This window comes from Dryobates pubescens, chromosome 9 (genome assembly GCF_014839835.1).
Source record: "Dryobates pubescens isolate bDryPub1 chromosome 9, bDryPub1.pri, whole genome shotgun sequence".
NCBI lineage: Eukaryota > Metazoa > Chordata > Aves > Piciformes > Picidae > Dryobates > Dryobates pubescens.
In genome coordinates, this window is record NC_071620.1 from 7,673,858 (window position 1) to 7,683,038 (window position 9,181).

The following is a 9,181-nucleotide window of genomic DNA, read 5'->3' on the forward strand; positions in this document are numbered from 1 at the left end:
GCTAGTTACATGTTTTCTTGTCCTCTGCTTTCATTTGGGGATTTCATTACATTTTTTTAATAAACATCTCTTGCTTTAGCAGTGCCAGCACTTGCAATGCTTGATAATTAACCAGAAAGACCTTGGTTTTGGTATTCGGTACACAGCTAACTGCAGATCTTTGTTTGCCTCAGAAATATGTGCTCTTTGAATCTCAGATCAGATTATCACATCCAGAAGCAAGGATTGTTCTAAAATTCTAGACCTACTCTTTATACATTGTGATGTACAAAAGAGACCTCATTGCTCTCTACAGCTTCCTGAAAGGAAGTTGTAGACAGGTGGGGGTTGGTCTCAGCTCCCAGGCAACCAGCGACAGAACAAGAGGACACAAGTCTCAAGCTGCACCAGGGGAAGTTTAGGCTTGAGGTGAGGAGAAAGTTCTTCACAGAAAGAGTCATTACCTAGTGGAATGGGCTGCCCTGGAGATGTTCAAACAAGGATTGGATGTGGCACTTAAAGCTATGGTTTAGTTGTCATCAGGTATTAGGTAATAGGTTGGACTTGATCTCTGAGGTCTTTTCCAACCTGGTTGATTCTATGGTTTTATGATTCTAAAAACACAAAAAGAAATACAGTTGATTAGAGCTTTTTGCAAGGAAAACTGTATGTATTTTATGCATGAATGTGTATTTGGTGTGTACCAATGGTGGTACATGCAAAATAGCAATTCCATGGCTTGCACTGGCATTTATAGCTTTTTGTTTGCCCCAGCAAAAAGTGGTGGCTTTGAGAGGTTTTTTAATGTGAATTTTGTGTATACAGCAGTGCATCACCCTGAGTGCATGGAGAAATGTTTGCAACTGCTGGAAGGGGAAGAAACTTGTTTGAAAGCACAATGTGGAGCTCCAAGAGGGTAGATCACTGAAAATAAGCAGTTACACAGGCAATCAATGTAACTAATTAGAAATACGGTCATTTCAGTAGGAAGTCAGGGGGAAGAGTGGATAAGATGACTAAAACTATTTAATTCACTGTGAAAATTAATACAATGGGACAAAATATTTACTGCTTTAAAAGAGACATGCAAAGCACCTTGTTGCAGTCTTTTTCAGAATATAATAGTGAGGAGATATTAAATTATCAACTGAAAATAATTTCAAATGTGACAAATTTGAAGATGAGGAAGTGTTTTATATTTCCATGAACTATCATTAACTAACAAAATGCATCCATGTGTCAGAAGCTTCCAAGGTGTAAGAGTCTAAACTCCTGGTGTGACTCAACAAAGATAAAATCACTTGCTGCTTGCCCAGACAGTACCAATCCTGGATGCAAATCACCTTGCGATTGCTTCGTGATAACACTGGACTGCAGCTGGCCTATAACAATGACCCAAGGACCCAGCCATCACGCCTTCAAGACAGCTATCAGATACCCCCAGGAAGGGAGGGTGATGAGTCAGTGGACTCTCCACCTGTCTCCTGATGTGTGATAAGTGGGTAGGCAGGGAGATGGAGAGGAAGGAGGCGGAGGCCCCCCCCCACTCCATCCAGACCACTGTCCAAACTCACATGAATACACAGAAAGACTTCCTGGGGAACGATATCTGGATACTTATGATTTCCTGGCTCCTGAATTCCTGAGGGACAATGCTTGGACACATACCTAAGGACTAAAAACTGTATAAAAGACTTGACCACTACTGGCTCAGGGGAAGAAAACCGCAGAGGAAGAAAACCGCAATGGAGGGAAGAAAAACGCAGAGAGAAAAACGCTGAAGGAGGACCATGCCGCTGAGAAGGAAGGAAGCTGACTGAACCCTCTCTCCATGTCCTCTACTCATGGAGCTGACCCACGCTGCCCAGAGGGACCTCATCTGTTCTCCAGCCAAAGCCTCAGCACCCTTTCTCTACAGACCCAGGCTGCCCAGAGGGATCACATCGCATCTCCAGCCAAAGCCTCAGCACAAACCCAGCACCTCATGCAGCACCTCTCCTCCACAGACTCAAACTGTCTTGGGGTGGGTGAGGGGTGTGGTAATATAACTCCTTTCCTCTTCTCTCTCTCTCTTCTCTCTCTCCCTCTCTATCTTCTCGCTCTCCCCTTCTTATTTCCATTTTCTCTATGTAATAAATAGTCTAGCTGTTGATATTTTGGCCTCGTTTGTGCCGATTAATTTCACAGCACGGGAATATTCAAAAGAACTAGTCTCCTTCCCTCTCCGGACCGAGACACAAGGATACTAAAAATATTTATGTGAATAAGGAGTAATGGTAAAATTATTTAAATGTCTGTTTTCACACACACACACACACACACACACAAATAATTTCCAGTAATTTTGCATAGTGTTGGCATTTTCAGATTATTCATGCACTGGTAGAACAATCCTGTGATTTTGAATATTATTCTGAGAAAATTCTGGAGTTGGGCATGCTAGGTGGCATAACAAATTAAGTAGGAAGACCTGGCACCACTAAAGGAAAAATCGCACTCTGAACTGAAATAGATTTTTTGGCACTACAGAATTGTTTTCAGGTAGAAATGGAGTGCAAAAGTATTATTGTTCACACAAAAGGTTGTCTTGAAAGTCACTTTATTTATGATTTTGAATATTGTCAATGATGGTTTCAACCTAATTCGAATTTTCATTCTGGATCATTTTCATGGATCATTTGCATTATATTTGTGTTACATTCTTGCAATGAGAGTTTTTTTCATCTCCTAGACAAACCAGGATTATTAATTTCCTTAATTGAAAGTATCAGGATATAGAATGGAATAGAATGGAATAGAATGGAATAGAATGGAATAGAATAGAATAGAATAGAATAGAATAGAATAGAATAGAATAGAATAGAATAGAATAGAATAGACCAGGTTGGAAGAGACCTTCAAGATCATCGCATCCAACCCGTCAACCAATCCAACCCACCTAAACAACTAAACCATGGCACCAAGCATCCTGTCAAGCCTTGTCCTGAACACCCCCAGCAACGGCAACCCCACCACCTCCTTGGGCAGCCCATTCCAATGGGCAGTCACTCTCTCTGTGTAAAACTTCCTCCTAACCTCCAGCCTAAACCTCCCCTGGCACAGCCTGAGACTGTGTCCTCTTGTTCTGGTACCGGTTGACTGGGAGAAGAGACCAACCCCTGCCTGACTACAACCCCCCCTTCAGGTAGTTGTAGAGAGCAATAAGATCACCCCTGAGTCTCCTCCTCTCCAGGTTAAACAACCCCAGCTCCCTCAGCCTGTCCTCATAGGGCTTGTGTTCCAAATCCCTCACCAACTTTGTTGCCCTTCTCTGGACACGTTCCAGCAAGTCAACCTCCTTCCTAAACTGAGGGGCCCAGAACTGGACACAGTACTCGAGGTGCAGCCTAACCAGTGCAGTGTACAGGGGCACAATGACCTCCCTGCTCCTGCTGGCCACACTGTTCCTGATGCAGGCCAGGATGCCATTGGCCCTCCTGGCTGCCTGGGCACACTGCAGGCTCATGTTCAGCCTACCATCAACCAGTAACCCCAGGTCCCTCTCTACCTGGCCGCTCTCCAGCCACTCTGACCCCAGCCTGTAGCACTGCATGGGGTTGCTGTGGCCAATGTGCAGAACCCAGCACTTGGATGTGTTCAATCTCATGCGACTGGATTCTGCCCATCTGTCCAGCCTGTCGAGGTCCCTCTGCAAAGCCTCTCTACCCTCCAGCAGATCAACTCCTGCCCCCAGCTTGGTGTCATCCACAAATTTACTGATGATGGACTCAATGCCCTCATCCAGATCATCAATAAAGATGTTAAAGAGCATGGGGCCCAGCACTGATCCTTGGGGCACACAGAGAATTAAATCATGTAGGTAGTGGGAGCTCTGGGTACATTTCCTTTGACAAATAAATATTTGGTTATTTGTTTAATAAATAATAATAGTTTATTATACTTCATTTTTCCCAAGCAATTAAAAAAAAATGCAAGCCACCAAAACAACTTTCTGGGTTTTATGGGATATTATCTAAAAGCACTCTTTTGGCTTTAGGAAATATTATTGCCTCATTTTATCAGCTGGACAAATTGGAGCACATGGAGATTTAGAAGTCTTTTGCCTCCTTTTGTTTTTGCCTTTTGAAATATTTTTTTCTCCTTGGTAACTTATGATTTTTGTGTTTCAAGGTCTTGTACTTTTTCAGACACTATGAATAAAAGAGAAAGTGAAGGGAAGGATGCCCAGAATGTGTTTGGTTTATTTTCAGAAGTGTATTTGTCCAGCCAGAGAAGAGATCAAATGTGTAGTTGCTCCATTTTGTGATTGCCATTGAATCACAGCAGAAATCCTACAGATAGAACTTTTGCTTACTTTGATGACCCATCCTTTTGCCAGAAATGGTATTTGAGGAATATTAGGAAAGGGCCTCAAAGAAAGACAAATATAGCCGCTTTTATTTGTGGAAGTCAGTCATTCTGACAGTATCTTTTATTAAACATTAACCTAAACAAAGCAATGCTTTCATGTCATTCTGCTGCCAAACATTTATGAACACCTAAAGTTCAAGAGGTTTTCCATAAACAGAGGTCTGATAATGTCTTGCTCAAATAGGTAATTATTGCATGCTACAAATGCTTTATTAAAATGCATTAAAAAGCCTTTCTGATCATATTGTTCACATTCTTCGACCTTGTTATGATGCCCAGCCTCTCTGCATAAATGTCCTACCATCCAGTTACTGAATAAAACAGAAATTTTACTGCAAACTTAAGCATGATGAGCATAACTTGCATAGCATAAGCAACTTTACATTTTTAGTTAAATTTACTGTAAAACTTGACACCAAAGGCAGTAGTGAATCTTGCTACCAGAGAAAGGGAAGTATTAAAGAGCCATAAAAGTTTTACTATAATGCTGATATTATATATGCACTTCAAACTGCAGCAATTCCTGAACTAATTTTAGGCAAACTATTTCAGCTTGTGACTAAAATCAACCTCACTACAACATCACCATTTTCAAGAAGGCTAACTTACATCACTTTTCTTTTGCCGTGTATAGTGTAGGCATACCTCTAATTTTCTGAAGTTTGGGGTGCAAGATGAAGAAGAGCATTGTATGCAATGCCACTATGTAGAAATGTCAGCAAACATGAACAGAATTAGAATTTTGCATGACAAAGTTTGAATTAAAACTGTGTTTCCATAAAGGGAAACGTTTGCTGAAGGATTCTTTATAGAATCATAGAATTGTTAGGGTTGGAGGGACCTCAAGGATCATCTAGTTCCAACCCCCCTGCCATGGCCAGGGCCACCTCCCACTAGATCGGCTTGCTTAGAGCCACATCCAGCCTGGCCTTTAACACTTCCAGGGATGAGGCTTCTATCACCTCCCTGGGCAACCTGTTCCAGTGTCTCACCACCCTCATGGGGAAGAACTTCTTCCTAATATCCAATATGAATCTACCCATTCCTAGTTTTGTTCCATTCCTCCTAGTCCTATCATACCTGACAGCCTAAAAAGCATCCCCAGCCTTCTTGTAGGCCCCCTTCAGATACTGGAAGGCTAGAGTAAGGTCTCCTTGGAACCTTCTTTTCTCCAGACTTCTTATGGTGAAGTTTTGCAAGATGCAACAATGAAAGGTCAGTATTTGAGCAAAGGCAAGAAAACTACTAAAATAGAGAGATGGGTATGTTGTTGCTGCTACTTATTTGCATACTATCCAATGTAAAGGTCACTTTAGAAAGGTGATTCCATACAATAATATTCTTTAAATAGTAAATACATTGACCAAGGATATGTTATGACTGGAGATATTTAGGAATTTCTGAATGATGGATTGCTTGCCTATCACATTTTAAACCTGGATTTTAGAATCATTATGGGCAGTAGTTATCTGGGAGCAATGTTACTCTGTCTAAATCTTCGGAAAGCTGCTAAATTTGGTCATTAATTGAGCTAAGAAAACTGCTGCCTGGGGTTTTGTTTTTTTTTGTTTTTTAATATTTTCAGTAGATAGTACAAAAGTTCTGCCTGCCCAGGACTTCATGGCAATATTATTTAATTTCTTATTTGATACAGTAATTATAGAAGTATTGCTACTCCTTTATAATTTATTTTTAATCCTTTATAATTTATTTTTAATATGACTGATGTACAATTTAAAATGTGATACAAGTAGACCAGAACTAGCCTGGAGAAGAGGAGGCTCAGGGGAGACCTCATTGCTCTCTACAACTACCTGAAGGGGGGTTGTAGCCAGGAGGGAGTTGGTCTCTTCTCTCAGGCAACCAGCACCAGAATGAGAGGAGACAGTCTCAAGCTGTGCCAGGGGAAGTTTAGGCTCAAGGTGAGGAGAAAGTTCTTCACTGAGAGAGTCATTCATCATTGGAATGTGCTGCCCAGGGAGGTGGTGGAGTCACCATCCGTGGAGGTGTTCAAGAGGGGATTGGATGTGGCACTTGGTGCCATGGTTTAGTAGTCATGAGGTCTGTGGTGACAGGTTGGACTTGATGGTATTTGAGGTCTCTTCCAACCTTGGTGATACTGTGATAGTGTCATACTGTGACTTGAAGGGGCATTGGGAAAGCATTCATACCATGCTGCTGTGTGGTTTGAATGCCTTGCTAATCAGGTAAGAGAATAGGAGAAAACACCACCAACATCAGGAAAACTCTTGAGGGACAGAGAAAAGCTGGACCTACCAAAAATCAAGAAACAGCTTACCAGAAAAAAATTTATTTGATCAAAGAAATAAAGTTATACTGTTATTATGATGGAAATCTATATGTTTCCCAGTAGTTTGTAGTATTTCATAATACTATTTAGCAGAACAAATCATTCTGTAACTGCTGAAAGTGGTCATGCAGATAAAACACCAGCAACAGTTGTGTCCCCCCTCCTCTTCAATCCCTGTCTTTTGATCTCAAAAGTGCATACAAATATTTTAAAGAGCTGGAGACACAGCCAACGATATTTTTTAGGAGACCACAGCTCAGAACTGAGAAACTAGCAAATAAAAATAGGAAAATAAATCATTATCATCTGATTTTATAGCAAAAACTCACAATACAATAAGAAAAATTATGCCCATGTATTTGCCCTTCTGCTTTCCTCCTGAGCTCATCAAACTACCTACAATACAAGGAAAAAGTAAATTTCATTAATATAAGATTCTCTCTTGTTCTTGATGCTTTGTTTATCCTCCCATCTTTCATCCCTGCTACGTGCTATGTCATTTGTCTATTTAGATAGACACTTACATGAGCAGTTTTTTCTTAAGGTTTGCATGATTTTGAGAGAAAAGCTGCATTTTGACAGAATTCTTTAAAACAAAAGTGTCAATGAAGTTGATATCTCTGCTCACAAGAAGAGTGAGAAGGAGCAATCCCATTCTTCCATCTGTTACTCCTAACCATACTAGTTTCCAAACACAAAACTAAGCCCATATATGTCTTTCTGTTAACTCTCTACTTTCTACAACTTGAATTAAGATGTAGTACTATAATGTTGATTAGTGTGCAGCTGTGATATTGAGAATGAAAACTGAACAAAAATTGTGGATGTTGCCTAGAAACAATAAAGATTGGACTCTTCTTGGTTTCATAGAATCATAGAATTGTTAAGGTTGGAAGGGACCTCAAGGATCATCTAGTTCCAATAGCCCTGCCATGGGCAGGAACGCCTCACACTACATCAGGATGCTCAGAATAAGATCCAGCCTGGCTTTAAAAATTTCCAGGGATGAGGCTTCTACCACCTCCCTCCTAGTTTGTTTTACTACAGGTAATTGTGTCAAGTGCAGCATCTTCTCAGGACACTTTTTTTCTTCCTGGTAGGCAAACTTGATATGCTATCTACTGTAATATGATTAACTCTGGTGTAATTTTGACCAAGTCTTTTTTAAAGTACATTCATACTTTCCTGAAAAGGAACTGCAAGCATGAGGATGGATGTCATACAGTATCTTGAGCAAATTAAAAGCACAGAAAGTATAGTTAGAAATATTCTGGGAAAATATCCACCACCAAGAGAAGATCTTTGTATTAGAGGTTCTGAGCTATGTTTCTGTGTAAAGACAGAAGTTATGGAAGGGGAAAAAACTAAATAAAAAAGCTGCATTTTTCCTTGCTTTATTTTTTAAAGTTTTGCATTCTCTAGTCAATAGTAGTGGATTTTCTTTCTCTCTCCCCTCTCCCTGCACTCCCTCCTCTCTTTCATCCCCTTCAACTATATTCAGGATGCCTGATCAAAACAAATTACAGGACAGCCTTATAAATTAGTTACAGTAGACTAATGTCTAATGGTGACATGTCTGTTTTGCCATGGTGATGCTCATCCTCCAGAGGTAATGTCACCTAGGTTGTCAGACAAGCAACAGCATTTTCATAAATAATCCATGTGATGCTAATACAGGATGATTTGTGATGCCTTATAAAAAGTTTGGTTGGGTTTGATTGAGTTTCCCTCAAGATACTGTATAGTTAACACTGTGACCTGATCTGACTTGGCTGACTCTGATTTCTGAAAAGGCCACTCTAAAATATTGGTGTGTGACATGAAGGCACTATGCTACCTAGACACAGCTACTCTGGTGATACACAGAAGACTGTGGTATACTGCACATATCTCTGGTTAGATAAAATACATATAAATGCATTAAAATGCCTGTAAAGCTAAAAAACCTGCCTGACATTTTTTGAGTGTGGGTTTATTGGGTGAGGAGAGAAAACAAAGGGAGTTGAATCTCTTCCCCCCAATTACCATGGCCTAATGCAGTTTGCATGCTTCAATTCACATGACACTGACCTGTCATTCAACTGAACAGCCTTCTCTCACCCCTCCTGCCCAACCCAATCATGGCCAATCTGGATTCAATTTTGCCTTTCAAAGATGCAAATGTCCACACTGGTACTAATACAGCAGTTAAAACTACAGAGAGAAAATGTTTTGTGATTAATCTAATGAGGTTATATACCTTATTTGTAGAATATCACCTCCTTTTCAACTAATAAGGACAAAAGTGCAAAGGCACACGTGCAATGTAAATGAGTCTCTAACTCTGATTTACAAATATAATCCAGATGCTCACTGAAATACTTGAAAAAAAATCAGGATATTCCCCTACCACAAATGCTGAGCTAGAGACCACCACCAACATGCAGATCTTGATACATCTGGTTTTAATTCTGCTGATTGATTGGCTACTTCTGGTTAAGA